General features: G+C 31.7%; 1 protein-coding gene across 3 annotated transcripts in view; it reads left to right on the top strand.

Moving 5' to 3' along the window:
• Positions 1-12478, top strand: part of LOC140439994 (leucine zipper putative tumor suppressor 2 homolog) — a 430708-nt gene that overhangs the window by 340321 nt on the left and 77909 nt on the right. The window contains exon 1 of one of the 3 annotated variants that reach the window (XM_072530219.1): positions 8015-8184. The exons of the other annotated variants lie outside the window; for them this stretch is intronic. The gene's annotated coding sequence lies outside the window, so the exon portion shown is untranslated. Of the gene's footprint in view, positions 1-8014; positions 8185-12478 lie in introns of those variants that run through there. 3 annotated transcript variants of the gene reach the window in all.

Below are 12478 nucleotides of genomic sequence, written 5' to 3'. Positions count from 1 at the left end.
GCATCTTTTCTGATGCGTGCTATTGGTTTAGCAATAAAACTTTTAAATAATAGAGCGTTTTTTTTTTTTTCGTTAATGTCAAGTGCATAAAAATTGTTTAATATTGATTTTCGTTCTTCATCCTTAAATTTACTGCTGCATTTTAGTCTGCACTTTCCGTACACAGATTTTATAAACTGGCTATTTTTGCTGGTACAGTTTTACCTATGCTGGATGTGTAGGTTTTGTCTTGTTCTCTAGCAAGTAATGCCTTTCTTCTTTTCCATGTATCGGGATTTCTTGCTTGCTAGTTTTTATTTTAATTGTAAAACTTTTAATTTTTTTTCGTCTCTTTTGTCGTTATGCTAGCATTAAAAATGTTTATCTTTTCAGCGGTGTTTGTTGCTTCCACAGATAATGTCTGAAGATTATTCGTTGAAGTGGCCTTTTCTAAGCGTACGTTTGTAATATTTTCTTCCGCTTTAAGATTTCCCACTCCCTGTTTAATATTTTCCCGATTACTTAATCCAATATTTGCCAATTTTACACTGTCATCATCTACACTGGATTCCTCTTCGCCTGGAACATATTTACTGTCACTTGATTCAAATAGACATGACGCAGGTGAATGTAGAACCCAATCGTCATCAGAAATTTTAACCAACCTTTTTCCACGTTGAGACAGAATATTTATTATTTAACAACAAAATATTTTTAGCGAAAGAAATTATGTTAAAAATTACTCTTCGAAAGCTGACTAAATTCAGTGGGAAGGAGGAAGGAGGAAGCAGTGTTGCCATTTGCAATGTGTAATAAACTAGGTAGCTTATGAATGGAAAAAGGCGTTATGTGCCAATGACTCCTTATTCCAGTATCTACTAATAATTTTACTGCACTTAACACCCTATGCGTTTGTGTATTGCGTTAATATGCTACATAGAGTTAAAGCAACAACGATTTATGATAAATAGGAGCTGAAAACATACGCTAAAAAATTTTTTTTTTTTTAATTTTAAATAACACCTTCTTCCACTTGGCCCTTCAATTAAGTGATAGATTCGACAGTTACTTGACGGAAATTAATTTTATATAACATTAAAACACTTCAAAAACTTCCACAAAATTTAATATAAAATGTTATCACTACAGCTGTTTCGGCAGAGTGCCTTTCTCAAATTTGTGGTATGTGTTTACACTTTATAGTCTTTAATGAAATAGATTGAGGAGGTGAGAACTGTTTGTCTTAAGTTGGTCATTTAGAATTATGTCTGTGTTTTTTAATTTGTTAATTTCCATAGATTCTAATACAGATCGCTTAAGGCCTTTAGTAATTTTATTATACATGGATTAGTGTTTTGAAATCGGTATTTTTAAATGTTACTGATATGAAGTAGATCGTGTATTATATATTTAATACTACGATAACTTTTGCGATCACGGTACAAACTATCTGTAATTGTATTAATACTTTTAATCAATAGTGTTCTAACAACGCTTTAAGACTTGATTAAGGCAACTTTTCACTATCTGAATATGTTGACGCCCCACACCTACAGTTACCGGGAACACCTTGCAACATCAAGATACAAGCAGGATATTCGAATAAAATATGGTGAAATCAAGTTTCTTGTTGGCAAAATATTGCAACATTCTTCCTCCTTAAATTCATCGTGGCCTCCTACCTTCCTTTATAAAAAAACACTTGAAGATCTTTTGTTCAGATATGACAAAGATTTATAAAATAATAATAAACTAATTACTCATAGAGGTTCTAAGCACCTACTAAGATATTTGCGTAATTTGTTTTATTATGAAATAAGTGTATAATCGGAAATATGGAAATATATAGGATAAAAAAAGGATAGGTAGAAGAGAAATCGTTCCTCAGTTTGGAAATAACGAGATCCTTGCTAATTTGTTACATTTACAGCTGAAAAAAATAAGATTTCTCTCGACAAACTGTGACAAATCCAGGTATCTGAAAATGTTTTTAGTTATTATATATATACTGTATAACGACATCGCTTCGTTGTGCCTTTTCATACATGTAGTAAATTGGAGGCACTTTGTTCTTTATTTTCTTTTTTTTTTTCAATAACTAAACATTCTTTGGTATTTTTTATCTTAATTATGTGTTCACATGTACTTTATTGATATTTACATTACTAACATAACCTATCATCATGTTTTTTTACAAAAAATTGTACCGTCTAAAAAAATGGGTGGCCAACGGACCAAGTTTTATAATAAAATTGTTGTGTGTAGGTACTATTTAAAATTAAATAAATGTTAAATATTTGAAATAAAAAAAAATGATGACCATTTGGAGATAGGGTTTTAAATGTTTTGACTAAAATAAACATGAGTGTTTTATTTATATATTAATCAAAATATCATCAGATGTGGCAAATATACCTATGTAGTGTACCGTTTTACTTCTAAACTATTGTCAACATAAAGTCTATTATAGAATTTAAGTAGATATACTTTATTGTCAAAGAATTTGTGTTCTTAAGAAGTATGTTAAATGTATACACAATCAGTATTTGCTTAATTTGTCTGTCTGCCCATAATTAAAACCCCAGCTCCGGGATTACATCAAATCTCCATTGTTATTGGTCCGATTGGAGCGTGTCGGTTGTTGCTCTGGAGAAACCTCAGAGTCTTCTAGCATTATTGACACAAATTGGTCGCATTGCTCCTGTAGTGATCCTTTATCAAGTTTACATGCTCTTTTTCTAACTTGGCTGCAGTGTACTGAAGACGACCAATAGTCAGAAATACGTATATACGGTTGCCTTCCATCTTATACACATATTTTATTATATTTTTCTTCTTTGTTGCGAGCTATGCCGATATCTTTTACGTTTATTTTACTATTAACTCGCATTAACCTTTTTCTTGTTGTTTGAAACGTTTTAAACATTTGGCATTCCTATCCTCAGGTATTTTAGCTTCCTCCGTGGACGTGTTGGTTGTTGCTCTGGAAACCTCAGAGTCTTCTAACATTATTGCCAAAAATTGGTCGCATTGCTCCTGTAGTGATCCTTTCCCAAGTTAATATGCTCCTTTTCTAACTTGGCTGCACCGTACTGAAGACGACCAATAGTCAGAAATACGTATATACGGTTGCCTGCCATCTTATACACATCTTTTAGTATATTTTTCTTCTTTGTTGCGAGCTATGCCGATATCTTTTACGTTTATATATATATATATATATATATATATATATATATATATATATATATATATATATATATATACTAGCTGACCCGGCCACGCGTTGCTGTGGCTAAAGTTTTTGTTATATTACATTATAGTAAACAATCTAAGAGGAACAATAAGAGAACATCAGTCACGGAGTCCACTATGCTTTTTCACACAGATGGTATTTGTAGAAAAATATGGTGATCTCCTTATTTGACTTTCTACTACTATAACCCTTTAGTACAATGAAATTATTTACGAACAAAGACGAAAATGTTGATGTTGGTATACAAATTCACTGGATTGAGATTTGAAGGGGAAGTACGTTGAACACAATTAATTAAAATGTTCTTACACTTGATATTAAGCAGAAATCAATAGGCACAAAATAAAAATTTATCAGATTTATTATTTCCATTTAATTTTATAACAAATATAAGTATATTACAGAGTAATACAGTAAATAACATGTGACGCTTAAACTCATGAATGAGGTAGGCAAGACAGACAGTCTTAAACTTTTAAACATTAATATCTATTTTTTTGAATTATAAATGCTTTCAATTTCAATTTAATTTAACACCAATCGGTGCACAATGTTTTTGGTTAACCTGTCTTTAGCTAACACAAATAGATTCGACGGTTTCCCAACACGTGAACACGCAACATATAGTTGCCCATGAAAAAAACATGGATTTTCCAAATCTAAACCACAAATGGACATTGTTTGACCTTGAGATTTATTTATAGACATGGCGAAAGCTAAACGAATTTAAAACTGTAGCCTTTTGAAGGATATGGTAGAATCTGATGGTATCATCGGAATACGTGGCAGCAGGACCACTTTTCCTTTAAACTTCCCAGCCAAAATGGTTGCTTCAAGAGTGTTTCCGGTGATCTTTTTGATGACCAAACGCGTACCGTTACATAATTGAGGTGGATTCAAATTACGGAGGAGAATAATAGGGGAACCAATCTTTAATCGAAGATTATGTGGTGGCATTCCAGGGATATCTAATGAATTTAAAAATTCAATCGGAAAATTTACACTTTCATTTTCATCAACAACAGTATCGATTGATTTAAAAAACATCAGATCACCTGGTAACAACTGTTGTATCTGGAAGTTAATTTCGTCAACATCAACGTTTTTGGCTGCCAAAATCGCCCGTTGACTAAGCCATTCATAATTCAACTAATTATTCTGTATATCCGGGAAAATACTCTGAATCAATTCATTTTTATCCTGAACAACAGTGCAAAAATTGTCTGGTAGTTTAATGCATTGCGTATTTGGTTGCAGTTCTATTTTACCGTTCCCAATATCTAGTAGTTGTTCGGAAAATATTTGTGCTGATGGATCATTTTGCAATTGTACTCGCATATTTATGGTCAATCGAAGTGTTTCAACACTTCGCCATAAGAATGATTGTTTCAAACATGCATTAATCTCATCCGCGAAAGTAGAGCGAGGTATAACCGGTAAGGTCTGCCGGAAGTCACCAGACAAAAGTAAGATAGCACCACCGAAAAGTTTATTATTGCTGTTTAAAGCTTGCATAGTTCTGTTTAATGCTTCAAGTGAATATTTGTGTGCCATTGTGCACTCATCCCAAATTATTATAGAACTCTTCCGCAACACTGCAGCTATTCCACTATTCTTTTTGATGTTACACATTGCATCTGGTTTATTACGAACGTCCAATGGCAGCTTGAATGTTGAATGTGCTGTTCGCCCACCATCCAGTAAAGTAGCCGCAATGTGTGACGATGCTACTGCTAATGCAATTTTTTGTTGCGACCGTATTTTGGCAAGAATCAACGATATTAAAAATGTCTTACCGGCTCCACCGGGTGCATCCAAAAAAAAACCGAGTCGATTGATTTTGATTACTTACTCAACCCAGTCGAAAGGTTTCGACATCTGTTAGAATCATTTGGAGTTAACAGATAATTGTGACTGTCAAATAATAACAGACAAATAATTAGCAATAAATTAAAATTGCGACTATAATTTGAGATTTAAACTATCCTATCTCTCAAGTTGGATCGAACTGCACATGTGTGCGAATTTTATTATAATCGGTTAATTGGTTTAGGAGTCCATTGAAGACAAACATTGTGACACGAGATTTATATATATTAAGATATATATATATATATATATATATATATATATATATATATATATATATATATAATAGATACAAGGCTTATATGTGCTTATCATGTATAACGTGAATTAGAATCGCGATATCTTACGAATGGTAACTCTTTGGGAAAAAATCTTAAAAAGATTTTTGTATACTATATAATTTTTGTAGAGAATTTGAAGATCTACAACTTTGGTTTGAGATTTTTTTGATAAAACTTACCGTTTTCGAGAAAAATCTTAAATTTTGACGTTTGACCCCGAATAACTTTTGTAGCACACATACGATCGATGGGGATTTTTAAAACTTTATTTGTAGTGGTAAACCCCAGCTCTCAATATCTATCAACTCTTAAATTCAATAACTAAAAAGTAAAAATATAATCTTTTAAACTCAACGTAGTTGGTAATGAGTTTTCCGATTTTGCTTATTGATGAATTAAAATTCTTTATGGCCATTTCACTACTGGAACTACCTTAAATTATTGTACTTTAACCGAAAAGGATTTCACTACTTTATTAAATCAAGTAGTACTTTAAAATAGTACCTACTTAATAATAGAATAGAAAAAAGTAAAATGCTAATTATTTTAAAAATCGGCCGTTTTCTGTCTTTTGTTTCTGTTATTAGCTAAGTTGGGGTGTAACATTTATTCCAGCAAACGGCATGATAACATAATGCCATCAGGATGTACTGATGACAAAATTTTGACCCGGAGAATAAACAAGTATTAAATATATTATATTTTAATTAGAAAAAGGCAAACGACATTATTCATATTAACCTTTTAATAAAAACTATAAATTTTAAAAGAACAATATAAATAATTAAGTGACAAATTTGCATAACGCAAGCATTTTATGTATTTATAAGGAATTTCTTATCTTAGGATTGTAATTGACTTCTTGGTTATAAATTTACAGTGGTAACGGCAATACGTAAAGAAAAAACCACCTTTAATTATTACCTAGATCGATTGTAAGTTAAGCTTTATGTAATACATTCTGTATTAAAATGTAGTTATGTATATCATTACATAATACAGCATTATATTAACACAGCAAAAGAAACAATCGGATTGAAAAGAGAGAAAATAAAAAATGGTTAACTAAAGGTACCCTACAACTGATAGAAGAAAGGAGGAAAATCAATAAATAAATCTTACAAATATAAGTACTGGAAGAAGATAGAACACTTGAAAGGAAATACAAGGGAAAACCTCAGAAGTAAAAAACAAACCAACACAAAGAAATACACGAGAAGTAAAGGATAAACAAGGAAACAGAATAAAAAATGAGAAATAAATTATGCAAAGATGTAAGGAATACTTATAAGGAAATATCGAGATTTTGTTCTTTACATATAGTGGGTTATTATTTGGTCCCTGGTATTTTGTAGACGTGTTCCTCCTATATTCTCTATCATTTTTCTGAGATTGGAAGCGTCTATATTGGTTGTTAAGCTACTAAATTCACAATTTCACAAACAATCAAACCTAGGCAATGTTATGTAGACATTTCTCCAACAAATAAAGGAATGAAAACGAATAAAAAAATGATATGGGTACAAACATTTTTCCCAAAAACATCGAACTAAAAGAATCATTGTGATATAGCTATACGTGAAAATTGCAGGAAAACAGACTCTCACAGAAATTCATGGTTTGTCAGCCGTGCAAATTTAGATCTCGAGGCACTAATGGCAGGTAGCGAAGAGATCCAGAGAGTCGACAGATTCACTTACCTCGAAACTACCATAAACTCACAATGAGACTACGCTCAAGAGATTAGATCCAGAAATAAAATGACACGGTCTACATTTATCAAGTTAAGATCCTTGCTGTGCTGGAGTGATCTCAGTTTGGGAACCAAGTTGCGGATAGTGAGGTGATACATTCTTCCAATGTTACTATATGGAGTTGAAGCCTGGACAATAACGCAAGCCACAGAAAAGCGGATCGAAGCCTTCGAGATGTGGATCTACAGGAGGATACTAAAAATATCGTATGTGGACCATGTCACCAACGTTGAGGTCCTACAGCGCATGACAAAAGAAAAAGAAGTGCTTAATTTAGTCAAACAACGTAAGCTTAAGTAGGAGAGGACCGGGACACCGTCGTATCTCGTGGTTGAATAACCTTCGACAATTTTTTGGGATGACCTTCGCGGACCTGTTGCGCAGAGCAGTCAACAAAACCATGATAGCCTGATGATCGCCAACATCCGGACCGGATAAGGCACTGAAGAAGAAGAAAAAATTGCCTTTATACACTCACAGAAGTGTATAAAGGCAATCAAGTAAGAAAGAGAGTAAACCCACATCTTATATAATATTAAAAGCCCATTTTGAAGACAAATCATGCTTATGTCAAACACATGAACAAAATAGAACAAGAGAGTGAAGAAAAAGTCCACTATAAACGATGATATTATGTATGTATAGGTAACGCGGTCAAATAAATTTATTTACAGTATTCTAAGATACAATAGGCTAAATATATGGGGATATCTTATCACAACTACAATAAGTGGGTTAGTAAGTACAACTTAGTATGATAGGCATTTCATGCGTTATTAAATTTTTATTTTCGTATAACTATGAGAAAAACAATAAGCAATAATATTATTATCGATGGGGACGTGGGTGTTGATAAGGTAATATTTTAAGATATGGTCTGAAAGTTGTCAGAAAATACTGAATGCAATGATACAATTGACGTTTCCTTGTGCGAATCGTTATCAGTTATTTCTATGATAAGGAAAAGTAAATAGTACTAAAGTGTTACTTTATAGTAATACAGTTATTGGTTAAATATAACAAAGTGTAGAGTTTTCGTGCTAATGTAAGTAGAAATTTTGTTTAGCTATGTTAATGTTTTTTATTAGAAAGTTTTAACAATGTATGTTTTAATCATTTATTAATGATTTAGCATTTAATTTCAAATTATCACTCCAGGGTGATTATTTACTCGAATGTTTTTAAAGTGTCTCGTCTGTTCCGTATATGCAAATAATTTAACTCATGCTAAACCTAATAATAGAAAATATACATTCATTGAATAATCCAAAAATTTACCATATTACCCTATAATTTAATATGTACTGTGAAAAATATGAATTTTTCCCTCCTGTGAAAATAATCTGCATTTTTTTATTGTTATACAGGGTGTTTCAAAAAGGTATGTCATAAATTAAATCACGCATTCCAAAGACAAAAATAAATTGATTGAATCCAACTTACGTTGGTACAAAAGTGTACACAAAAAAAGTTACAGACCTTTGAAGTTATAAAATAAAATTTTTTCAGAAGAAACTGGTCATATGAATATAATTTGCAGTTAGCAGAACACCAACTCCAAGTTTGTAAGAAAACATTTTTAGACAAGACAATGGTTAACAGATGTATGGTTAACTAAGATATCCAAAAAGAATTGATAGTCAGTGTCAGTGCTCGCCATAAGAGCAGAGCAAATGCTATAGATAAGAATATTAGAAATTCCATTCGTGCGCATATAAACTCTATTATAGCAAAAGAATCCCACTACGTAAGGAAAAGAACAACTAAGATGTATTTTGAGGAGTCTTGAGACTGAGATGAGTTTCCCAAACTGAATTCACTGTATAAGGAGTGGAGGTTAGAGAATCACCCATGCGATAAGCCAACCACCAAAAGTCAGATACATATTCAATACTGAGTTTAATATCGTTTTTTTGCACCGAAAAAAGATCAGTGTCTTACTTTTAATCTGCATAACACTAAAGAAGAGGAAGAACAAATAGAAAAGGAATATGCTTTACACATTGCAAACAAATGTGTTGCAGATGAAGCCAAAAATTGTGATGACGAAGTTTCTAAGAAAACACTAACGGTTGTAACTGCCTGCTTTGATTTGCAAAAAATATTAGCTACACCTCAATCAGAGCCCAGATGTATCATTGTTTTATTAGAAAAGGAAGTTTAAAGAGTATAATATTACTATTTTTGATATTGGAACTCCGGAAGGTTATTGTTGCTGGTAGAGCATTAGAGTTGAGCTTGTATTCAGATTGTTATGGAGGACAAAATCGAAGTCGAATAATACTTCTAATGTATATTATACAGTTAAGATAATGAATATTAATATTACACAAACGTTTTTTGAGGTGGGTCACTCGCAATCTTAGGGTGATTCAAGGCATGCCCTTATTGAGTGAAGAAAAAAAGAACCAAGTTGTTTATATTTCACAACAGTAGTATATACTGATAAGTTGTGCTAAAGTCGCAGGAAAACCATACGATTTAAGAGAACTAAGTCAAAAGGGAGTTTAAATAAACGCCAAGTTTTCTGGTCGAAAGTTCAATACATAGAATTATGCAAAGAACAACCACATGTTCTCAGTTTTCAGTGCAATCTTATATCTGATGAATTATCGTTTATAAACCTAGAATGCAAAATGCAAACCAAAATTAAGCAAAAGGGCTAATAAATCCGGAAATAAAAATATACAAGATATATGGGAACTACAAATTCCTTTAGCATATAATGGATTACTTCCCAAAACAATAACAGAGCTTATATCAGACATTAATAAGAAGCAAACTCGACTACGGATGGATGCATCTGTTACGAAACAGCAAATAAAAATCAACTAAAAAAACTGGATGTTATTCAAAACACATTTCTACAACTAATCTTTGGAGCCTTTAGAACTACTCCAATACGAAGACTTCAAGTGCTAGCAGGAGAAATGCCACTATACAGACAGAAGAAAATATCTGTCACTATGCTACGCTTCTAAGCGCAAAGGATCAAGCGCAAGTTTAGTATCGGAAGAATCACTAGAACAACAGACAAATTACACCACCAAGACAGTACCATTTTATGAACGAGTTAAAAGACTACCGTATTATATCAATCAAATCACCTTGGCACCCTTAAAATATACCAGACACCTCCCTGGACAGTTTCTTTATAATAGTAGACCTCTCCTTACTTAATCATGATAAGCATTCACACATTTCTGCTCAGGTCAGGCTTCAGTATCATGCAAATTTACTCAAATATTCCACTTACAAATTGTTCTTCACTGACTCTTCCAAAGATTTCAACGGAGTAACAGCTGCTACTGTATCAGAAAACGTTATTTCTGCCACTAGATTAACTGAGGGCTGTAGTATTTATACCGCAGAGCTACAAGCAATACTTGACGCACTAAATCATTGTAAAACCACAAATGAAAAACAAATACTAATATTATCAGATTCATTAAGTTCTTTACAGGCCAATAAACATGTTTATCCTACACACATCAATCTATTCCTAATTAAAGACGCGTTGCAACAGCTCCAATTTTCTGGGAAAACCATATTATTTATGTGGGTCCCATCCCATGTCGGAATAACTGGTAATGAGCTAGCAGACAAAACAGCGTTTGAAGCAATAAACAATGTGAACACTCCGACTACAACAGTGATAGCAATATCAGATACTAAAACTTTATTCAAGACTCATGTAAACAAAATCTGGCAAGAAATATTTGATCAAACAAACCCAAATCTTAAAAGCATCAAACCAGATGTATCTTCAAAAAATCTTCTTATAGCACCAAAAAAAAAATAAAGAGAATTATCAGCAGACTTTGGCTTGGACATACACGACTTACGCACGGCTACATAATCTCCAAAAAACCACCACCAATGTGCCAAAGATGCCAAACACCTTTCACAAACAATTATATAATAATATAATGTCCAGAGTACATTGTACCATATTGTTGTACGTCATGACTTCTAAAATGTATGTTATTTTCTTTATTTGTATCATAAATCTACATCTAATAACCCTAGTGGTTAATGCGGATAAATAAAATAAAAAAAAATTTAAGAGATATAATTTTGTTTACTTTTTGTTAGTATAAATGAATTCTTAGATACTTGTTTGAGTAAAAAAATCACTTTTTAAGGTAAAATCAATAAAAAAACTAATAACAATCTCTTTATTTTGATATTTACTATTAGTTATCATTTATATGCATCTAATCAAAGAAACATACTTTGTTGAAAAAAAATTTTATAAACCACTTACAATGATCTCCACCAAAATTCTTGAAAAATTTGGTATTGTAACTTAACCTAAATCAGGACCAGTAATTTGAATACAATGTGATACGTGAAAGTGAAAAACTGAGGAAAAATTATAAACTATAGATTAAGAAAACTACAAAAAATATTAAAGCTGACGAAGTAAAAAAAAATAAAATGTTGTGGAATTTTTTTTATTCGCTCTCCTCTAAACTAAGCAAAAGTGAGTTACAATGTTTTTCATACCAGGTGTTGAAGATCGAAGAAGCTTGACAATAGAATCACTTAACAATTACCAGGTTTATACAAGATATACTTTCAAACTTTTTTTTACCTGACATAGTGCCTAGTGAAAAGTTTTTAATTTTATTGTCGGCTAACATTTTTTTACTAGAATTTAATTCATGTAAAGTGTTTGGCACACGGAATTAATAGAGTAGCAGAACAAATAAGGTGTGAGTTTCCATTAGTAAATGAATCAATAATGTAATTAGTAACGTCGAGAAAGTTTTTCTCAACTCTCCTTTGAGAATTCAATTATATAAAGAAAAACTTACAGATCTCCAATTGCCACCTCAACCTGTTATAACGCGATGGGAAACTTGGCTTGATGCAGCAGTTTTTTATGCCAAACATTACAATACTTACAGTTTTAAAAGCCCAGGAACTATTTAAAAATAAACAATTGCAGGAACAACTTATTTTTATTAAAGTACATTATAATTTTATATTAAAATAACATTTTACAATTGAAAACCAGTTCTGTACGTTTGATCGACTCCGTTGATTTGGTGGAAACGTTTTACACAAATTGTAAAAATGTAAAAGGTCCATTAAAGGCAAAAATTCTACAAAAATTTTAAAATATTAAAAATAATGTAGGATTTGAAATACTGCAAAATATTTCAAAAACTTTTTTGGGTGAGATTTATGAATTGTATGAAATTAAGGAAAATTGATTGCCGCATTTAAAATTTTCGCCCATTACTTCAGTTAACGTGGAACGTAGTTTTTTCTTATATAAACAAATAACAGATAAGAGAATCATTTTTTGTAGAAAATTTTGAAAAACAGAT

This window comes from Diabrotica undecimpunctata, chromosome 4, assembly GCF_040954645.1.
Source record: "Diabrotica undecimpunctata isolate CICGRU chromosome 4, icDiaUnde3, whole genome shotgun sequence".
Taxonomy (NCBI): domain Eukaryota; kingdom Metazoa; phylum Arthropoda; class Insecta; order Coleoptera; family Chrysomelidae; genus Diabrotica; species Diabrotica undecimpunctata.
The sequence above is the reverse complement of the archived record's forward strand: the minus strand, read 5'-3'. Positions and strand labels throughout refer to the sequence as shown.